This window comes from Cuculus canorus, chromosome Z (genome assembly GCF_017976375.1).
Source record: "Cuculus canorus isolate bCucCan1 chromosome Z, bCucCan1.pri, whole genome shotgun sequence".
Classification (NCBI taxonomy): Eukaryota; Metazoa; Chordata; class Aves; order Cuculiformes; family Cuculidae; genus Cuculus; species Cuculus canorus.
Window position 1 is genome coordinate 30605902 of NC_071441.1, and position 23693 is coordinate 30629594.

Genomic DNA, 23693 nt, shown 5'->3' on the forward strand with positions numbered 1-23693 from the left:
ATTCGGAAACTGCTAACGTTTTATCACAATAGTTTGTCCCAATTTCCATTTCTGATACTTGGTAACTCCATACCTTGTTATAGTACTCCTCACTATAGTTATAAAATAGATTAACACTAGACTAAGAGTCCTTAAACAGAAAATGAAGTACCACAAACACCATCTGGATTCTAAAGTTCAATGTTCTATATTCCACTGAATGTGAAATGGACCTTTTTATACAAGATGTATGAGGTCTTTTCAGCAGCATTCATTACATCTATTCCACGGATCTATTAGTTACTGTGAAGTGTAAGAAACCCTTAGAGCTGATTTTTTTAACCATTTAGTTTAAAACTAAGAATTAGTATCATGACCATTTGAATATGTATTTATTCTCTCAATAATTAGCAGATAATAAGTTACCATTGAAGGGCAGCCATCTGGAATAAAGCATTCCTGAAAATTCCTTTCAATTGTCTTTATATCCTGCATGTCATTCTGCACTGTCTCTTTTTTGTGTAGGTATGTTTTCCCCAAAAAGTAGGTTGTAATGTTGGAAAAACGTTAATTTAGCTGAAGAATTAGAGTTCAATTAAGTGAGATTAGAATTATAGGTTATGTATATTGTATTTAGCAATTGATATGTATTGTATTTAGTCTTTAATTTCGTTGATCTTTATAGTTAAGTTTGTGCAGACTTCGTGTCTGTTTCTGTAGACGGTGACAGTTTTCTCACAGACCACATATAACCTTCACAAGTATGATATTAGGGAGTGCTTAGAAAGAATGTACTAACAACCTTATCCGAGCAGAGCCTACGCTTTCACTAACAACCTTATCTGAACACAGTCTACATTTGTGAAGGCCAGAAGCATACCAAGGGCAGTCAACTGAAGATAAAGAAATGTAGGTGTCCACAAATGATGAGACAATCTTCAAATACATATGCATGAAGAAATGATGTAATCTGTTGAATATATATTAGATTATGAAACACTTAAGGGTTAAATTGCGGAGGCGCCGGGATGTCGGGGAACCTGATTTGGGTTTGAATACCCCAGGTTCCCGGGGCTTCGAAATAAAGCACCACATATAACCTACCTGGAATGGTTATGTGTTTGTCTCTACGCTAACAGTAACAGGTCTGAATAGCAGAAGGCAATCACTAAGTTCATTTCTTGAAATGCATGGAAAAACTACCTTGTCAGGAGACTGTCAGTGAAAAATTCCTCTTCATGCCTTTCCTTGCACTTTTGAAATACAGCTACACAGTATAACTAAGAGGCATGTGGAGGTAGCCAAGCAACTGAGTTATTGCAATGGTTCACACCATTTTACCAAGCTATAACCAGATTAAACCACACAGGATTTGTTTCAGCTCTCCTCCTTCCTCACTGGTGCTTTTCCTATGGTCTCTGCATCCATGTTCCCTTCCACTCTACAGGTGCCCTCTCTCCCACCTGCCAAGCTCAGTTGCAGTCCAGCACAGCCCGAGGGAAAAGGAAGTCCTCAGGCCTTTCTGTTCAGTGTCACGTCTTAGTAACTCAAGTATCACGCTGGTTCATCCCTTCTTCACAAATAAAAAGAATTTATTTACTGGTTACAGATAATTAAGGCTCATACATATTGCAAAAAGCAAGCTCATTATTGGCTACATCTTTAAAGGTCTTTTCTCTAAACATCCGCCTCACTTAACGACAGTTTCCTGCCATTCAACAAGAAGTACCCGCGATCAAGCCAGCAATCTTTGTTAAAGTTCTTATCGCACTCCCTCCTATGGCCTGTGGCCGACAAGTTCCAGCACGTCTGCTTTTATCAACTGATCTGTGCTGGGGGTTTTCTTGAAGCTAGACAAATCCTGTCCCAACATTTATGTATACTGACTGATCATTTAATAAGCAGGACAGCACTCAGTCGTTACTTAGCATAAGCCAACTGGGCAATCTAAAAACAGGCCTCTAAAGAAGCTGTAGAGAAATAATCAAACCCAGTTCAAACAAATTATTTTAAAAGGAATACTAATTCTGTTTGCAGAATATGAGTACTTAAACATGATGGGTAAATATAGGAACTGGACAGGGATAGCATTTTTGTTAGAGAATAGAAATGAGAAACTGACAATTACTAGGTCAGGTGTCACCATGGGGCCTGACACATATTTAAATAAATGAGAAAAGATGGCAACATTTTCACCTATCCTAATTATAGAGGGGTCAAAACCTGGTGGTCATCTCAGATTCCGTCACTGCTTTTTTTCTGTACATCTGAAACAATGGCAAATCTGGTCACCTCTTTCTTAGTTTTCATATTCTAAAAACCTCTTCACAGTACTCCTCCCATTGTGGTGCGGTAAGAAAAAAGTACCTTCATTCAGTTTCTTCCATCATCATTAAGATAATATGTTACATAATCCTGTAAATGTCCCACCTCATGCAATTTATGTCTTTCTTTACTTCCTTCACTGCTCCTCTTTCTTGATGTCTGCTCATCTGCTGACTCCATCTTGCATAACTCCATATTTTTCATGTGTCAGCTGTTTTCATATGGTTATTCATCTATTGACGCCAGTTAAGTGATTTCATCCCTCATTTATACCTACAGTTTTTCTTTCTTCTGTGTCTCCTCAGTATAAAAGCTCTGTCCCTAAGCTATCAATTCAATTTAAAAAAAAAAAAAAAAAAAACCAACAAAAAAAACCCAAAAAAACGAACCACCAAACAAAAAAGAACAAAACAAAAACAAATTCCTTCACATGTAATAGAAGAAAAAGAACAAATAGAACGAAAAAATAACAGATGCTTAGTTACTGTCACTTATGTCTTTACCCATCTTGTTTGGTGATGAGTACAGGTGGCTCAGTGACTGCAGAAAACAGAAGTGTTGCCTTTTTTAAATAGGAAATGTAAGTCCCAAACTGAAACATTAAAAAAGACCCTGTGTTCTCAGAGCCACCACTCCAAATATAGAGTAGGTTCATGTTTGTGCACACATTAAGAATCAATGTAGTTTGCTGATACCCAAAATAGAATGCTGCAAAGCACAACCACATAGAACCTTTTCAAGGACCAACCTCCTCTCTTATTAACTCCAAGACTGACACCTAGTGCATTGGCTGATAATACTGCTCAGCCTCTAGTCAAAACATCCACCCAAATTCACATTACATTGATTTCCAATAAAAAGAACCAATAAAATAGGACTAAAAGATTACTATTTCTTTTAGAACTATTCTATTCTAATTCTCATTCGAATCTATTAAAAGAGTAGCAAGTTGATGGACCATGATTCTAGCATTGTTCATCCCTTAACAGTTAGAGTTGCTGGATCATTAATATCAATAATGAGGTAAAACTGCAATTAGCATCTAAATGAAATATGCCATGAAGTACTGATCTATTATTATGTTTGTCGGTAAAAAAACCCCAAAAAACAGTGGCACAGCACAGCACAGATATTATATCATTCCAGAGACTTCAAAACTGCCAGTTTTAACTAGAAGGTATCTGGCAACAATATTATTAAACATTGTTATTATATTGCCCAACAAGTTGTGTGAAAGATACAGTACATAATAAAACAGGAAAAATCAATCAATTTTCTAAAAACTGCAAACTCTTAAATGTTCTCTGTTAATTATTTGTTTGTTTGCTCTTCTAACACACTTGCCTTCTTCTTTATATTTATCTTTTCACTGGCTTTAAACTCTGCGTTTTTACACTCTTCGTGGACTACATTTCAGACACTTTACCACACCAAACTCGCCAAAATGAAACCATCCTTTTATTCTCCTTTCTTTTGTGTTCACTTTCCAAAATTCGTGTCAGAGCAAGGTCTTAAAGCCAAATTTGATTATCTTAGATCATATATGCATTTCATAATGAAGTCATTGAAATACTGATCTCACAAGATATGCTGCTTGTAGTTCATATGAAGTCATAGCAATCCAACTCATGTATAATTCAAACTTTTCAAACATTTCACTATATCAGGAAGAATCAAGCTGATCAGATTTATTTTTTAAAGAGCATATCATGGCTTACTTCAACATGAGTGTCAACAGATGCTCTCTCCTCTGAATTTATCTCTTGTCCTACTTGTTCTAAGACATAGACAGCTCACTTCAGTCATATGTACTGGTAGGCGATTTATTATGTTCTTATGTGCTTACATATATATATAAATGAATAAAATTTACTAAGGGCCTAATATCATATGTGGACTACTACTAGCAAAAAAAAACCCGACACTTAATGTTGGTTTTTATTTATTAGAAAACTTTCAAAGAAATTATGCTTATTAATTAGAACGTGACATTACAGCAACATGAAAAAAACAATTTGCCTAAATCTTTATTCAGGAAAGAAAGACCATCATTTGTGGATGCTAATCTGTGAAATACAAAGTAGCCAAGTTGCAACAAACTCTTTCTACTTGCAAATCAGCAGTCATTTGTATAAAAGCTTGTATCAGTTACTAAAAGAGCATGATTTAGCTATGTGGAAGAAATTTACATTGCAGATTGCCTGCTACTCAGACTCTTTCTAAGTATCTCTTTAGCAGTTTGCAAAAGTTGTCTGAGAAGATGCCTGCTGCAGCTCATGAACGTTCACAGAAGACAATACAAACTTGCCAGTACAAATAAAAGAGACATTCAAAATATAAATAGTGAACAAAAAGGCCATAAAAGCTTCTATGTGGAAGACACATTTAGAGTTACCTTTTATTTCAGAGTCTCCCTGTGATCAATATCCCAAATGAAGTTTTACACTACATAGTGACAATTTCACAAAATGTTTGAAAGACATTGTATTCACTGAGGAAACAAAACATTCCTAAATTGTACTTTCCATTAAAAAACAAAGAAAACAAACAAACCCCCAGTGCCCTTCAAACCACTGAGATTTGCAGTATATCTCAGAATTCCTTACAGAGGCTGTGTCAAGAAATCCCGTTATGATGTGGGAGAATGAGCTTGTCATACAATAAAATCACTGTAGGAAGAACAAAAACATTCACATCATCACTATCTGTCAGCCAGGCAGAGCATTGACACTTGTCTGGTATGGGAGAAAGCATGTATGGGTTTGAGCTCAATGAGAGAAGACTGTCCCTGAATGAGCACAAGAATAAAGGATTCCTTTGTCGTGTGTGTACTAATGTAGGTGGCTGATGCCTTAGTATGCCCATGATATTAGTAGCAAACACAGAGCAAACAGCCATTGTTCTGAAGTTTGCTAGCTAGCTTAAAAGACCTTGGAATCACTAACAGTGCTCGTGGGAATGTAGGGTCTTGTAGCAAAGAGAAATAAGAAGATAAGGGGTACATCTCTAACACTAGTCATTGCTCTTTATTTCTTTAGTCTTGGGAACTTCAGTAATGAAATTTTATAGGGAGTGGCTGTTAACGTGGCTGTTAATGGGGCAGACAAGGGTATAAAAGCTGTACCTACCCTCAATAAACATGATTTCATCTGTACCACAATTGGAGTCCATGCCCTTAATGCCACAGTCTGGCATTCACTTCTCAACATAGTCCCTTGAAGAGTCTTGCATGTCCTGAATTCCTCCTTCAAAGACCTCAGCCACTGAACTAGAGAGGCACAAAGTTGCTTGCTGTGGAGAAGAAACACTAAATAAGTCTGTGATGAAGTAAGCAAGAGGTGAGTTATGAAGTAATGTTGTTATAAATACTCAATCAATCGTAATTTATGCAAAAGATTGCTTTATTATATTTATATGGGAAAGCATTAGAAGCAAACAGCGCTGGGTGCGTTGGGGAGTCTCCGCTCCACCAACAACGCACACTTAAGTCCGAGTTCTCAGTTCCTTTTATATTATTTTGCAAGTCGATATTGTCCATGTGGCGATCTCCTTTTCGTTTTCCTTATCTTCACTTCTGTACTTCGAACTCGGTTTCCTGCACGAGGTATCTTTCAGGTCGTTATCAAGTTAATCCACAGTCTCCTGCTATTGTTCCATGCCTCCCTAGGAAGTCCTTACTCAGGCTCCGAATCATTCCAGCAGGCCTTTTTCCCTATCGTCTGTAATGCTAATTTGCAGGTCGTGCACCAACAGGCGTTACATTGTGTTTTCTGACACGAATTACATCTACATTCTTCACAATGTGACAGAATTACTCTGTAAGCCTAATGACACAAGTTTTGAGGACTCTCTTTGCAAAGAGAAACAGTTGTCAATCTTGCTTGCTTTTTTGGGTAAAAGCTTTTATTTTACAAGAAATAGCAAAACCAAAGGAAGCATTTGCCAGGCCTCTGGCAGCAGCTGCAAATTGTCAGCTTTTAATAAACCTAAGGTGGTGAGAAGAATATACCTTTGCATTTCTTTGGAGTTGGCTTAAACGAGACTCCACTGAGAAGAGCAAGTGATATAGAGGACTCGTCTAAAAAGTTCCTCATGTCTAGTACCTTCAGTTCCAAGTATCCAGTTTGACACCAGTCTCCCACTATACGAAACCACAGATTTTCACATTAAAAAAAAAAAAGAGAACTATTCTGAAAAGGTATAAATTTTACTCTGTAAGCCATAAAAGTAAAAGCTAGAAAGTACATATCACATATTCTTAAAGCTTTAGAAAAAGAAGGGCCTTCCTAAAATTTTATAACTACTGAGAAAAATAATCTGGTAATTTTTAAGCAGGATGCTAACACTATTAACCCAATTCCAACAAGTACAAAGCCAATTCTCAAACTTTTCACTCTACTATACCACTTCTGCCTCTGCAGACCTTTTTCCCAAATCAGAGGAATACTGGCAGAGTAAGAGATAAAAAAACATTGAATGCAACATGGATAGTATCTCATAAAAAGGATAAATTATACATCAATATTGTCTTGAAGGACAAGCACCTGTTCTTGAGGCTGAACTCATTGACCTGACTTTAGACACACTTTAAAAAATTCTGTGCATCAGTTTTATTTCAAGCTCTTGGGCTTGTATTTTGTAAGTCAGGTCCCTCTGTGCTTAAAGTGTAGAGCACCATCTTCGTGACTGTAATAACTCCAGCGTGTCAGATTTACTTTTCATATAGAATCACAGAATGGCTTGGGTTGGAAGGGACCTTAAAAGATCAACTAGTTCCAACCACCCTGCCATGGGCAGGGACACCTCTCACTAGATCATGCCTCCCACGTCCCCACCCAGCCTGGACTTGAACACTTCCAGGAAGGGGGCATCCACAACTTCCCTGGTCAACACCACCCTCGTTGTGAAGAATTTCCTCCTCATGTCTAGTCTAAATCTTGACCTCTCCAATTTATAGCCATTCCCGCTAGTCCTATCACTACATGCCTTTGCAAAAAGTCCCTTCCCAGCCTTATTCTACACACCTTTCTGGTATTAAGATGTCACTATAACGTCTCCTTGGAACCTTCTCTTCTCCAGGCTGAACAAACAAAACTCTCTCAGCCTGTCCTCATAGCAGAAGGGCTCTAACCTGATCACCTTTGAGGCCCTCCTCTGGAACCGCTTCAAACATTCCCATATCCTTCTTATACTGAAGATTCCAGAACTGGACACAATACTCCAGTTGAGGCCTCACAAGAGCAGAGTAGAGGGGTGAAACCACCTCCCTCAATCTGCTGGCTACACGTCCTTTGATGCAGCCCAGGATATGGTTGGCTTTCTAGGCTGCGAGTGCACATTTCTGGCTTCTTTATCAACCAGCATCAGTCATTCTTACAAGGCTACTCCCAATTACGTCATCCCTCATCCAGTCTTGAAACAGTGGCTTACCCCAATCCAGGTGTAGGACCTTGTACTCGGCCTTGTTGAACTTCATGAGGTTCACACAGGCCCAATTCTCCAACTTGTCCAGGACTCTCTGGATGACATCCCCTCCCTTTCAGTGTGGCAACTGCACCAGTCAGCTTGGTGTCATCTATGTATAGGCTTATGGTTCCTCAGGTCTTCTTCCATCCCTTCTTAATCTTCTGTTAGATAAGGCATGCTGTGGGAAGAAATACTGGTCAGTCATTTCCAACATGAAAGGGAAAGGGCAGGTCTGGAATTTTGTCATTTGCCTGTAGACTTGTGCTAGTTAAAAAAGGTCAAATTTTCTATAAAAAATACTATTGTGTCACTTTGTTGCCATGGGATAATTTGTACTCAAAGGTCCCCTTTTATCTTAGGCTCTTGTCTTCACTGTTTAACCTTCAGCAGCAACTTCATACTCCACACCTCATCATCACCAATGTCAGAGACACAAGTTCAACATTAGCAACAGGAAAGTGACTAAAGGCTGAGAGGCTTGGCTCAAATAAGCATTCAACAGTTCAACTATTTATCAAAATCATTTCCATTTCTAGAGCAGACTGCAAACCATATAAAATTAAACTGTGTGGTGAGATTATGTCTAGACATGAGAGGACACTAAACCAGTGATATGATACATTAAGCAAAGATTCTCAGCAGGTCTAAAAGAATTGTTTAGGCCAATTCTAATCAGTAATACCTGTCTTTAAAAAAACATGTTGAAGTTCAATGATGAAACTGAGAATAGTAGGAGTAAGGCTAAACAGAACTCAAAGCCTGAACTGATGGATCACTTAGAAGAATGCTGAAAATCAGTTTAGGAGGGATTAGTCTGCTGTGTCACTCTCACATAACTCCCTCTCACCTGTCTTACTACAGGAGTACTTAAGTAAATATAGACCAGTATCAGCATTCTGCATCTCAGCCCTGTCACTCCCTCCCATTCCTTCTGTCTAAGGAGTCTGCATTTTGAAAAGAAGACACAATATAAGTTAATTTGAAGAATAGATGTCCAAAAGCAAAAAAAGGGTGCAAATGCGACAAGGTAGCGGGGGAGAGTTTGCTATGAGAGTTTGCATAAAAATGAGCAAACTGTATACCTAAATCTGTAGCTCAGCAAAGAGGAAAACACACAAATCCTTGGCAATGGTTTTACATGTTGGCAATTGTGCCATCAAAAAGCATATTTCCCACTGCCTGATGAATGCAACTGACTGAAAAGACTTGTCTCCCAAAGATGCATCTTCAGGGAAAGTCTATGGATGGAATGTTTAAGCTCAAACAAGGAATATTTGTGACAAGAATTGTAATTGAAACTTCAGAGCAACCTTATCAGTATTCCAGTGCGAAAAAATGTCTGAGATATTTGCTTAAATTTTAATTATTACAAGATTGATTAATGTATAAATGCAAAGGCCTGGACAGGAAATCCCACATTGAACTAAAGGACAAAAATCAGAGAATAGTGAGGTGTGAGAGGTTTTCCTGTATTTGATGAAGGTCAGTTGGAGATATTTAAGTGAAAGGTGCAGGTTTTTAATCATGAATCATAAAGAACTGACAATGCAGAATTCGCTGGCTTTGGTTCTTCACAGCAGCATTAACGCAATATTCATAATGCACAATCTCATTCCATTAGCCAGCTAGTGAGTGCCACAGTTTCTGAAAAGGACAAGTCTGGTTGTAAAAAATTATTCTGAATTAGAGTTAGAAAGAGTGGTCTTTCCCTCTCCCATCTTCAAGGGGCTGCCATGCACGTCAGATCATTCACGTTAATTTATGCTGGATTGCATTACGATGTGCACTACTGTCATCTAATGGCTCCGTTGCAGCTGTCAAATCCTTTGCACTGTGAGGCTGCTGTAGTGGTTCAAAACAGGGGAATAGGCTAATTTATGGCTAGTTTGAGCCTGACGAAATAAACAACGTGCTTGACAATCAGAAAAGAAAAATAATCTAATCAACCCAAACACCTTCTGATGACCTGTAGACAAACTAGTTAATAAAGCTCCCATGGCAAAAACAAGTTCTGGCACAAAGTACAATGATCTTGATTTAGTCAACAGCTTATTTTAAAACCTTGCAGCAGGCAGAAAGAGGGAAATTTACTGAAAATTAAAAAGATATTCATAAAAGCAAAACGGTTGTCTGGATATCTGTAACCTGAATTGTGCCAGGGCTTTAAAAATGTAACTGAAATTAAATTAGAATTACCAACTGAGATTCAGTAATAATCAAGCTTTTACCTTTTACTTATCTATTGCCATTACTGACTGCTTTATTTATTTGGTAAATAATTTTTCTTCAGCTTTCTTGCAGTTCAGTCCATGCAAGGAAAACACTAATCTCTCCCAGGTTTTAGCTTTCTCAGTTCCCCTGCACCAAGCTTTGACCTGCAGGCAAGTGAAGCCATTCAAATATTTGCTTATCTTGTCATCTGTTTTCATCAGACCTTGCAATTACTGTCATGCCCCACATGTCAGTTTAAAGCATAACGTCATTAATATCTCCAGTACACTAATGGATGTTTCACACATGAACGCATTAATGAAATGTGTTCTTGCTTTCCCCCAGAGGACATTAAAAATCTCGCTCAAGTTGAGCCCCTGAAGCCCTGCAGTGCTGCTAAAAAACACTAGCTATCAAATGAACCCTCAGTTATGCCTCAGTAAATTTAAGTTCAAGTTTATCACTGAAGTGTCAGTCATGTGAGAAGAAGATACAAGCCTCTAAGGTCTTTCGGGCCCAGCTCCAATTACCATAAAGAGTAACAGGAGTCAATAACTGCAAGGGAAAATACACTATTGTATAAATTAAACCCTGTCAAGATAAAATGGAAAAAATCTGGGTGTCAATGTAGTCATTTGTTTCTTGTTTATCCCTTTCTCAGTGGACTGATGGCTTGGATAATGAAGACAGGATTGGTTTTCTAGAAGACAGAAACACAAATAGTCAAATTTTCTGATCAAGATATTAAATATCAGGGACAATAAACATTCCTTGCACAAATCATATTTAAAACTGCTTTTTTTTTTTTTTTTAAGAACTATTTCTGGAGGATCTGTGAAATGGCCACAAAAAGTTACGCAGCTTTTGCATACAGGTTAGCTAGATAAGGCTCCTTGTCTTCTATCAGGCTATGATTACAAGAGAACTTTTGTAGCAAAAATAGGCTAGCAGTTTTTCACATCATGAATAATGTCATTTGCTTTTCTATAGGTCAAAGAAGAATGAAAATCAAGCTTTTCCTTGCGTTCACATACACTACAGGAATCAGCCTCTGAAAGGATATTTTAAGTTTTTATTTCACAAAGGCAATGGATTAAGTTCTCATCTGTATGATTGGCCTTGAAAATTAGAGTTCAGACTAGCCAGTACCTTTAAATTTTCCACGGAGTGTATTACATATTACTGTATAAAGTTCTGAACAGAAAAAAAATAGCAAAATACTGGAATTCTACCTAGTTTTTCAGGTATGAAATCTGGAAGTTCTCTTATGTTGCAGTCATTCTTTGGCTTTCATTTTATTCTCAAGCATTGACATTCCTATATGGTGGCTGCAGGCACAGCTAGCAGCGGGTCAGTGCTAGGACCAGGTAATAGAGAACCCTACCTGTAGAGGAAATGAATCAGCAAGTTCTGCAAAGGTCATTCCTTGCTTATTCTAGGAGTTGTGGCACTCCAGGGAGCCAAGCACCCTCCTCTTGTAAACTAGCCCATGTTACCTCATCAGTCCAAGGCATGATATTAATCTCAGAGCTCTTAAGCACAGGAAGGTTCTGATGAGCTGCCTGCAAGGTCAGGAAGGTCAGCCACCCCATCTAAATTAATTGCCTATTAACCTTTAAAAACAAGTCCCTGAATGTCTTCACAATGATAAAGTGTAAGTCCTGTATACATTCTGCATATTGCACAAATAAGTCACACAGAAATAAAACATATATAGGGAGAATGAATCTTCTAATCAAAATTAATAAACTAGCCCAGTAAATCAGGAACTTTCAGTGCAACGTTGCACAGTTGTCCCCTATAGGATAAAGTGGATTGCCATGAAATGTTTCACTCTGAATTGTTGCTGTTTCTTGTTTCTAAAATTTAGAAATTTGAAACTTTATTTCGGTATTTCTAACATTTACAATGCAGAACAATTTCTGAGACTCACTCCCTCGTTCACACAGCCAGTCTTCTTTTGTAAAACATTTTATTTATCTAGTATATATTACTATAAAGAAAGAGTGGTAAAATCAGTGTCGGTACTTGAGAACTTAAAAAAACTGTGGATTTATTAGCGTACAATGTCCTCCTTCTCAAGATCTCACCAATAGGTTATGGGTCACAGTGTTTCTGATTCAGTTATCACAGACTGTCTTCAACATCCTAATCTTTTCTTTTTATTGCTGTTACGTAATCAATATGTCCCATAAACCTATGACCACCTAATGCTGTCACGTGTTAATGAACTTCATTTCTGAACATTTTCAATCAAGTTTTTCTCATTACCCTTAATTTGCTAATGAGAACGATTATGAAGGAGCAAAGAATTTTTAACCCACTTGCTACTGAACAAGCTAAAAAAAGCATGCACTACAGCCAGCAAGTGACTTCCCTCTACTTTCTTAGATGTCAATTCACAGAGAGTGTGTTCCAGCACCAGAAATGTCATCTGTTAACTAATGGAAAGGATTAATTGCCTGCTGCTTAGAAATGCCATACAGAATTGTGTTAAGTACATGGTCGCATGCTTCCCACATGGCTATGAGTGCACTCACAGAGGTAAGCAACTCAACCATTTCTTTGGCAACATGTATAGTAATAAAAGTGCCGGGAGACATTCCTAGGCGTTGAAATACAGTCCTTTCTGGAGCTAAGTTTTCATAACAGCACTTATTGCTAAACTAAACAACCTCCAGGTGCAGCTCAGGAGTTGGGACAGGTCTCTTGTCCATGCTAATTGCCAGTTTAGGAGCAAATTTTCTATTTCAGGTGTCAGTAGTCTAAAAGAATTTGGACACAAGCTATTCTATGCCAGATGGCTACAGTACCAGAAAGGTTCTAACCTTATTTCTCCTATTAGGGTAAATTACAGCCTTTAATATTATTTCATCTATATGTGTGTGTGTATGTATATGTATATATATGCAATGAGATATAGATATATATATACATACTAATGAATGTTTCCACATTAAGTTTTCACTGATATCCTATTTAAGCTCTGTAAAAATAAATACAAGAAACATTATGATATGTTCACATATTAGCGTGCTACTTGGCTTACCAAATGGAAGGGAAAGTACCTACCTATGTCTACATTGACAAGTAATTCAATGAATTTAGAACGGATCTGTACATTTAAAGAATGGATGCAGAGGACCCTTCACCTATACCTCTCCATAATATGCAACAGAAGAGAGCACTACCTTAGTTTGGCTTGCAACCAAAGTCTGAGGATTTCCAACACATGTAGTTCAAAGCTGTCTTATTCTCTACTGTACACAGAAACAAGCTTCTTGAAAAGCTGAGCACTAACAAGTTATTTTTCTTTATCTGTTTTACTGCTATGGATAATTTCTAGCTCCTGTTACCAAGGGAAAGAGTCCCAAGAGCAGCAACAAGGCTTGTCTGACTGCTAATGAGAAAGGCCTAGTAGAGGCAGATCCCTCAGTTTATGGAGATGCATTTCAAAAAGAATTTTTTTGAAAAACATATATATTCAAGTGTTTTAATAAATTGCAAATTAAATACAACATTGTTTAAAAAGTTACTCGATCACTGTTATTACTGTATGAATCCATGTGTTAACCTTTATACACGTTTCCCCTCTTTCATTGAAATAAAATCTAGTTAAACATATAAAATATGAACAATACTATCATTCATAACTGCAACTAAACCTAAAATTTGTTTAATGACAGCTACGTTTTCTCTATGTTTATTATTTTCTTTCCACTTCCATTACTTTTTCCTTCCCCATCAAAGCATGCAGAAAGCATGTGTAGTGGTAAATAAGGGTACTCTTGCTATGAATATCTAAGCAGCACACATGGTCTTATAATAACCCATACTCTGCTGCTTCTCTCTCATGTCTAATCCAGGTTACATTGTCAAAAATGTGCCAAGCTGACAGGACTTCTGGGATAGAGCATAGTAGCCCAACAGGAAGCAAATCACAGATGATATTATCTAGCTTACAGTTTTATTCCAACTAAGCCATTGAACATTTTAATCATAGGAACATGATAATTTGCCCCAATCATCACTTGCCCTGGTCTATCCAAGTAATTTCAGGGTTTTTAACACCTTTGCATTACCTCTCCGATTTCAACTCTCCAAAACACACAGGGATATTAAAGGAATCTATTGCTAAGAATGAAGAGTAAGTCTATACTTTATGGTACTGGTACATTTTGCTTTATATCTCTATTGCCTCCAACTATCGGAATTTGTAGACAACACCAAAGACACCAAATATTGCATAAGCACAGCTGATGCACGTGATAACACAGCTTTCTATTTTCAAGGACAACAATCAGGTTTAAGCAATGCTTTTAAGTAAGGAAGTTACTTGAATCATTTCAGGAATAAATATAAATTACAGGATATTATCTAAACAGCTTCAAGTTTTCTGTATGTTGACAGATGTTTTGCAGGAACTCCCCTATCCAATCTAGTATCATTAATACAAGAAAACAGAATTAACAACTTAGTTGCCAAAATAGACTAAAATTAAACAGATGTCATCTCACTCGTAAGTCATACATAAATTCTACACTAGTTCTCTAAGATAATTAGAACTTTAAAGTACTTTACACCATTGAAACTAACTTCAGAAAACAACTTTTAATCTGATACACATACCTGGTTTAATCTGCCCAGGTATGTACATAAATTAAATCTTTTTGTGTAAAGAAAACTTTTTTTGTAATTAACTTGAAGTTGTATTCATGTTTCAGTTCCTGCAACAGTTTGTACTGAACTAGATTCTGATGTTAAGACAACAGATTAATAAAACATCTCTCCTTCTTGTGTTAATAATTTCACTAAAAACATCTGCCCCAGAAGACTCAAAGTCATGCAGCCAGAATAAGGAGTCATACCACACTACCTGGGAAAGCGAACAAGTATGCAGTGAACAATTAGAAATAATTTAATACAGTCTATTTCTAAGTACTGTAATTGCATATCTTCAGGTTTTAAAAAGCACTATCAAAAAGTTATGACTGAACATGACAATGGATAAAACATTCCCTGGCTAAGACTAATGTTTTTATCTTCAAGAAAATCTTGCAGTTTTAGGTTTCATAGATATTCTGGAACTACAATTCACATTTTTCAGACTGTGACTATATGTTGCTGGATAGAGGTCTAAGAACAAAACCATTACTCAGATATATGCGATCTGAGTACATATGAAACCTTTCTCGTAACAGTGGAAAAGAATGAAAAAAAAAGAATAACAAAATGCTTCCCGTATTTGCCTCTCTACATATTGTACATCATTAATGGATGCTGAATCAGAGACCAGGTGACCAAATTATTATTGTCATTACCCTTGTCAGGGTAGTATTTAATCATATCACCAAACTTAAAACTCAGTTAAGAAGGCTTAAAAATAGAATGTGTCTCATATAAAAAAACAGCAGTAATATTTTCAAAGAAAAAGGGAAACAAGAAAATCTGTAACATCCACTTATCTATCTCTTTTTAGTAGTGAATTTCTTTGAATATTCATAGTGATCTTCAGAGAAACAATGCAACAGTATAAAAGAAATATTTAAGATTACATTCATTTGTTCCTCATGTATACTTCAGTTTTAAGAGGTACTTTGTTACAGAATATATATGCATTAGTGAAGGGAAGATTAAATGGCAAGAACATGATAGCACGTCGAAAGACAGGTTATATTTCTTAATGCAACTGTCTTAACATATATAAAAATAAATCCCTTAGTCTTGATGAAGCTCCCTAGGTTTCTGGAAAAACCTCAATATTGTTAGACTAGCTACTTCTAAACCTACTACAATTGAAGTAGACTGCAGCATTGCTCTTCCTTTAGCTTCTGAGGTAAAACTGGCAGTTCTTTATACCTTTGTGAGGATGAAATCTTTCAGCCAGATACAATAGGCATCAATTTGGACTAATCCTACACCTGTTTTGAGGTTGAAAAAAATCCTTTTCTTAAATATCCTATTTATATGTCTCCTGGATTTAAACTAAACAGTTTGTCGAATGTTGTAACCTTGCATACAACACACAGAAAGAGTCTAACCAGTTTATTTCCTTTTCACTTAATTTTCCCAAAAAGTTCTATGATTAACAGCTTCTTAATTATAGATTAACTATTATTTTCTTCAGGCAGAACAATCAAACAATTACAATGCGCACTGCACAGTATTCCATATATCCACATAGAACAGCCTCAGAAAGCTTAGAGCAACACAAAAATTCTCTGTATGCAATGTATAAAAAATGCACCTGCAAAAAAATGTCATAGATGTTTACACAAATGTCCTGTACAGCCATTAGTTTTCCCATATTAATGCCATGATTTCGTGAAGTATAATTTTCTCTTATCTTACCTGTTATCTTAAGTATAAACACTTGTTTTAGACAGTACTGCTGCAACTGTGCACATGTTGGGAATGGGAAGAATACCAAGTGTACACCATGCACAGATTCATCTTTCTGGCATAAACTAATTGGAGCAAAGACAAAAAACAACAAGACTGCTAGTCTTGGAAATAACACAGCTTCTCTACACAGCAAAGTCATTAGAAAATGAAAAATACATGCTCACTTTTAAAAATATTCATAGTATCGTAAGTTATCACAGAAAGTAATTCTCATTTAGATATAAAATACCTATACAAGTTTACAAGTTGTGACAGCTGCTAATTATATGAAAGGATTTCTTGTCCTAAAGGATAGCAAACAGTTCCTACAGAAAAAGGGAAAGAGCCCTCTGCTATACTTTGTGGGTCCCCAAGAAGTGGAGGACATCGTTATCTGCATTTCAGCTCTACCTCTTCTGCAGGAGGGATGGCACAAGCAACACCATTCTCTGGAAGCAGCTACAAAATTCCACAGCAAAACATGATCTTTGCACGTCTCATCATTTGGTCCTGCAACAGATGTATGACACTTCACTTGCTGTATTTTAAGAAATATTGCTTTTATTTCTCTTTAATAGTCTAGGTAATTAAAAGTCATGTTTACAATGCAAACTGTAAGCCTCATAATACTTTTATAAATATTTTCCCAATTAAGTTGTAAAGTAGAAGGGGGAATTAATTTTATGTATTTATTTACATTGCTGAAGCTATCATCATCAATAATGGTTAGTACTAATTTTTATATATGACAACCTCTCAATGAATCAGTAGTGCTAAATCTAATACCCACAGGATCTGTTTCGGATTAATTAGAGGATGGTAGAAAATAGTAATGAGTAGAGAGGCAAATGGTGGAGCAGATGGAGAGGATGGCAAGGTGTTGAAAAAATTAACGAATTAAGTATCTTGAAGAGGAAGACTACTTTATGATCGGTAAGTACCATCATTAATCAATTTAAGTTGATTTTTTTTTCAAACGGTCTGTTTCCCCTGTGTTTTGTGCAAGTATGTAGTATTTTCAGTATTTTTTATCTGAATATCTTGTCAGCATATTGACTATTAGGAACATAAAGTTCAAGTGCAGAAACTCTGAAATAGCTCTTATTTTCAAACAAGAAAGCCACAGCAAAGCCATTATGATAAAGAAGTCTTTTTTTTTTTCTTTTGCAGACTTATGCACACAAAAATCCCATTCAAAGGATTCTCCAAGCATACCAGTACAAGTCTAAATGCTGGATCAAATAGAAGAAAAGTGATTACTGGTCTCTGTTGTTGTGTTAAATATGAAAAGATATAGAGGCTGTAAGGGGAAGTAGTCAAGGTTTTCACCAAGAGAGTATTTGTGCATATTACTTACAATCTGACAAAGAATAGTATTGTAAATAATCTGTTTCCCAATCATGATCACAGATCATTTGCTGATTTGTAAGACTTGACTGGTTATATATTCTGTTATTTTCCTGTAGTTGTCATTTGCTATCACCACATTACATGTTCTGTGAAAAACTTCTTTGTAATGAGAGAAATGAGAGTAATGAGAGAGACAGGACTGAGCTGTTCTCAATTAAATGGGCATCTATGCAATGAAGGCATTATTTAGCACATCGGACATATAGTTTATATTTTTAAGTGAATCAATTCTTTGATGTGCATTTCAACAAGAAAAAATTACTGTTTTCAAACACTACTTAGTTCTTGCAAGAGATAAAGCACCAACATGGAATTTCTGCTCCACTGACTCTCCCAGTTTGTGCTCTGTCACTGACAGCAGCACTCAGATTTACCTCATGCCCTTTTTTTTTAAAGAGGACCTTTCCTCTTTCATTCATTTAGCTGTTTATTAGGTTTTGTCATTTAATGCAAATATGAAGTGCTGAATACTGACACCGTTGCTTGTATGAGTTTGAGGTATGATATTCTATGCCTTAGTTATCAGAAATTTGTAAATCCAGGTGTAGAGGCATGCTTACATTTGACCCAAAAGGCTAAATCCTTTCTCTTCAACCAACAGATTTGAGAAAAAAAAGCCACCAAGATTATCTTGGAGGCAGTACATAGAGGTAATTCTTTTAGCTGCCGTAGTAGAACACAACTAATTGAAAACTCTACTAGCTAGTAAGCTGCATTTCAAAAAAAAACAAAGCCTGAAAAAATCAACCCAGACCTACAACTCTGTACCTTTGTAGAAAAGCTTTGTCTGTCAAAGAACTTGGATACCAGACACATTTCAATCTATGCCATTAAGTAATCTTTTCTGCTTGATGAAAACAGATCTATAAAAAGGCAGCAAATAAAGAAACAAAATTGGATGGCAGGTCAGTAGTTATATAATTCTTTAGCTAGACCCTTGTACATGTCTCTTTAGGGAAAAAAAAAAACGGTAGTCAGTAAAATCAGACATGGTGATTAAAGGACATTGCCAGATTCTTCCCATGAAAAAAATATTTGCCATTATTTGCATCATATGCAAACCTTCCCTGGTCTGAAGGATAATCTGTATGTGTCAACTACAAGCGTATTTTAAGAGTGGCTAAGGTCCTTACCATATGCACAGTACATTGAAGAATTATTTACTCAGAATGAAAACAAGTGAAAAAGAAAGATAATCTCATTTAATTTACACTGCCTACTCATTCCTTTCTTTACATTCCTCAATTTCAAACGTTATTTTCTTCAGTTCTGCTCCCTTTTAATCTATGGAACAGAAAAGAAGGCATAGATTTGCTCAGATGTTCCACAATTCTGACTGCAGTGACCTTGACAATTTTCAAATCCTTATTTCGCAACTGTAATAAAGTCCATTTGCAAACATAAGTAATTTCTCTTTGATTATGTTTCCATCCTTTGATTAATTGCAAGTCAGTGCATCTCAAGCCAAAATTACAGTCTTTACATAAATGTACATTATCCATTATCTTTACATAAATATACATTATCCAACTATAAGTTTGAGTGACTGCTCATATGCTATAAATCTCAAGTATTAATTTAAGTTTTAACTCAAGTTGCCTTTCTCCTAAGGAGATAATCCAAATAACATGACTAAAGCAAAGCATTAGGGAGACTGAGAAGGACCATTTAACTAACAACAGAAAAAACCTTACTGGACCACATGTAAGGTCCCTCTAGGCAAAGACCCTATCTCAAATGTTATCCAGTTTCTTCCCAACTTCCCTTTCTTTCAGTCCCTGCTGATCAGGGAGAACTCTCAGGTTTTGAAAGTGAAAGCTTACAGCCCTATCGAGGGAGAAGGATGTGTTTTAAATTTATCTTGTAATAGATGACTAGGTGTAGTGGGTTGAACCCAGCCAATACCCAGGCACATCCTTGCTCACTCACCTTTCCTGTAGGATGGGGAGAAAATAGGAGAAAGGTAAGAAGATCATAGAAGTCCATCGAGTTTATTTAAAGTCCACAGCTTGGGCTTCATCTACAATGCTTGCTCAGAAAAGAAGGAATGGTTTATTATACTGTTGAGATGCAAATCCAGCTCAGACAGGGTCACCACCACACATGCCCAGCTTCTCATGAGATTCATCCTCCATTCATTTGGGTGGTTCCTGCAGCAGCAAATAAAACGCACACCATGGGTTACAACAGGTTAAATGTACATGCATTACAACCTCCAACCCTTTTCCCTTTAGGTGAGGCTATAGAGTTAGTACTGCAACGACATTCATCCACTGCACCTGTACAAGAACAGATCCTCCATGTGTTGCAGTCCCTCTGAGGGCGCATCTGCTCCACTATAGGCTTATTCAAAGGCCGCACTTACATGACTAGTTATTTCTTTTCTCTTTGACATTTTATCATCTTCCGGAAAGCTCGTCTTTCCTGTGTTGACTTGTTCTACCATGTTTCTCATGTTTTATCTGTATTCACACACCCTACTAGTTTAGCAAAGCCTATATACTCTGCCTTTTTCACACTCAGCATGAAAGCATGCACTTATATCACTGGTGCCTACATGACTTCAAGTACTCCTCAGAAAATCAACACGCAGATCAATCCTCTACATCAATCATAAGGTCTCTATCTACAGCAACTTGAATGGAAAAGTTCACAGAAAACTGTCAAACAGTTCTGTAAAAGGCATTTTGAATATTACCTGTTGGATACTCATGCAGTAACAAATTACACAAGAGTAAAATTTTACATCTTTTTCACTATTTATAGAAGCAATGGTTTAGACATATACTCTTCTCTCTCCCTACAACAACTTGCACTTAACTTCTGACATTTAATTTAATTTGTGTGGCAAGAAAAATGAAGGTTGCATTATGCTTATTATAATTCTAACCCTTGCTTATAATATCAGTAAATTTTACTAGCTGAGTGAAATTTCCATGCTTCTCTCTGCTTAAGGCCATATTAAATTTATTTAAATGTACCAGCAGAAACAGCTTAACTATTTTCCAGAAAGACTTCAATGGGAAAACCCTAAGAAAATTGGTGAAGCTACCTGTTTAAGTCAGATTATTTGTTTAATACTACTAGCCACTTCACCACTTGCGTTCTGTAGAGGGTAAGCAATCAATCACAAAGTTACATTCACTATCTTGATAAACATGTACAGATTTGAAAAAGCAACTGGAAAACAGAGAAATCTTATTTTGTTCAACCTTTCAGTGAGATTTGTATTTTACTTCTTTGAAAGGTATCACTCTCTTTGTCATTCCCAAATCACTTCAATCAGACACTTTGGCAGTGTGATACTTACTGGCATGGTAGTCTTCTGAAAATTGCACTTTTATTCACCTGTGATAATACTACCCATTTTGTAATATCTTCTGGTACAACTGAAACAGAACTAGGTCTTCTACCACACAGAGCTACACCATCTGGGATGAGTAGATGAAGTCTACTTTCTATGAGTTTTCCCAGAATTGTTATCTCTTATGCCAGACTCAAGGGTCAATCACAAGATCAGATGATACCATCATGATCCTAGTTTCCAGCTTATAAACACTAGCGATTCAAGCAACACTGTATCTCTAGTTACTTATATTAAGAATACAATAATATTCTTAATACTTATATTAAGAATATCTTCTTGAGTAAGACAGTCCGGAGACTGAGAAGCAAACAATGAAGATTACATGGACTTTGTCCCTATTTGTTACCCTTGATCTTCTGAAACAAGCAAAGAGAAACAATTAGCTAAATCCTTCAGACTGCAAAACCCAGACCACTGCCTCAGTAGTCTAAATGTATCAGAACACATATTTGCACTCTGACAAGATTCAACCAAATTTTCTTTTCCAGGCAGATGATAAGAAGGGGTTATTTATTTTAGGCTATTATTATAGACCTCACGCTTTAGCATTTTACATATTTCCAGTAGAGAGTAGGGACTCTCTCCACAACCCAAATGCTTCTCCCACCTCACTTTTGGGGATCCAGCTGTCTCTCACTGAAGGTAATCATGCTGTAATTAAGACACACTCAGCATGAGCAGCTGTTTGATGAGCTTGGTCATTGTGAACTCATCCTCACCAACAATTGACTTACCCAGAGAACAGGAAAAACAGCTTGGACAAAGATTATCATAAGTGCACAGCCTAGGTTTTCCTCAGAATAAACTTGACTATTACAATACAGATAGTAGTCACACTCTATTCTGCATTCAGCAGTGTAGTTTTATAATGAATCCATGAAGGACAGTGGGAAGAAAAAAAAAAAACCAAACACGATAAAAGGATCAAATAAAAAGAAACTATAAATGGAGTTTAGACTTTTTGATGTTCCTGTTAAAGCTGTCTTGCAGCAACTTTCAAAGGGCTAGAATAGCTTTATTTTGTTGCACACACTTAAAAAGAAAATCCACAAAAACAAATGAGGAAAAATAAGTTGTCTCTGGAGTTAAGTGACAGAACAGGAAGTTGTTTTTTCCAGCTGTCTAATGTTTCTGCTCTGAGGTCAGAGGTGTTTACTTTCTCATGGTAAATAGTTAACAGATTCATGCCCACAGCTCAAGTGGATTTCCATGCAAAACTTGTGGAGAAGTTCCTGAACTATGGACAGAGTGTCCTTGAAATTGTGGTCCCAAGATAACCCCTAAAAGAGTAATAGTAAGCATCCCATGTCAACATTTCCCACTACTTAAAAAAAATAAAAAAGCCGAAGGAAATCTTCAGTCTAGATTTCCAGCCATTTGTTGGCAGACAGCTCCATCTTGAAGCCTCAGTTCTGGAAAGCACTCTGGAGATAGTATAATAATCCATATTTGTTGTGTTTCTCCTGATAACCTCTCCAACTAGCAGTCATTTCCTTGCTAGGGAGAAACCCTCATAGACACTACTCATCTTTCATTTGTTAAAATTTGACAGGATGCACTGAGTGAATGTAACAAGCCTGTAGACATTATATAATTGATCCTACAGACTCCAGCAGTTACAAATAGTCCATAAGAAGTGAGTTGCCCAAACAACTGTCACACTCCTTCTTCTCTAGGAACAATCTGTTTCTTCCAAGCCTGGACTGTATTCCAGCTTTGGGGTTTAAGATACAGGCTTCATATGTATGGAACTTATTTGAAAAGCAACCCTTCTTCTTTGCCATACTCATAAGATTACTAATAACAGAGTGTGAGTTGGAACTTCAGTGACATATGAGAGGGCACAACTGGTAAGACCTTCAGCTTCAAAAACCTACTTTCTCACTTGTCCCAGAGCAACCCTTATCTCTCTTTGGGGCACACTGAAAGTAACTGCTGAACCGGAGCTGCATATGACTACCGAGTTAGTTGAGATGTGCAAACTAATTTTGCATACCTACCACACCCAGATTTACTTTCTTTTTACAAGTCTGCTTGACTTTCACTCATCTGCTAGGATAGCCAATTGACTCAGTGAGATTATCTGTTTTGCAGTACTGGTAATACAATGGTTAAGCCTGTTTTTGTAAACTAATCTAGATCAGCATCGCACATGTCGTATAATGATTGTTTCACTATCGTCTCATGAAGACTCTGTTAAGCTCACATAGACTTTTGCCTACCTGAAAAAACTTTTTTCAAATAACCTAATCACTAAAATATTCACACAATTAGGATTTTTTTTATTATTTACAGAAAGAATTAAGATCTCTTCATTAAAAAAAACCTGCTAATAATTCACATTTCATTTCTACGACTACACACAGCAATATTTACATCAACTACAACCAAGTTGTTCTGTCATATATTTTAATGTATATGCTGGAACATATAGCCTCTGAAGTCAAACTGATTATGTCTTTTTAAATGCTTGTTTTTCTTATTTGATATAAGTAAGTTTTTAAACATAGACTTTACTAAGCAGCATTTCATCTGACTCCTATCAAACAAA

General features: G+C 36.6%; 1 long non-coding RNA gene across 2 annotated transcripts; it reads right to left on the reverse strand.

The window, feature by feature from the left end:
* Positions 1-4283: 4283 nt before the first annotated feature.
* On the reverse strand, positions 4284-21317 carry LOC128850411 (uncharacterized). 2 transcript variants are annotated; one of them, XR_008447828.1, is made up of 5 exons: positions 19705-21317; positions 16777-16875; positions 7735-7948; positions 5433-5595; positions 4284-4973 (listed from the first exon to the last, which is right to left on the reverse strand). It is a non-coding gene; the product is annotated as an uncharacterized LOC128850411 (long non-coding RNA). The 2 variants fall into 2 exon arrangements; XR_008447829.1 differs by lacking the exon at positions 16777-16875.
* Positions 21318-23693: the final 2376 nt, after the last annotated feature.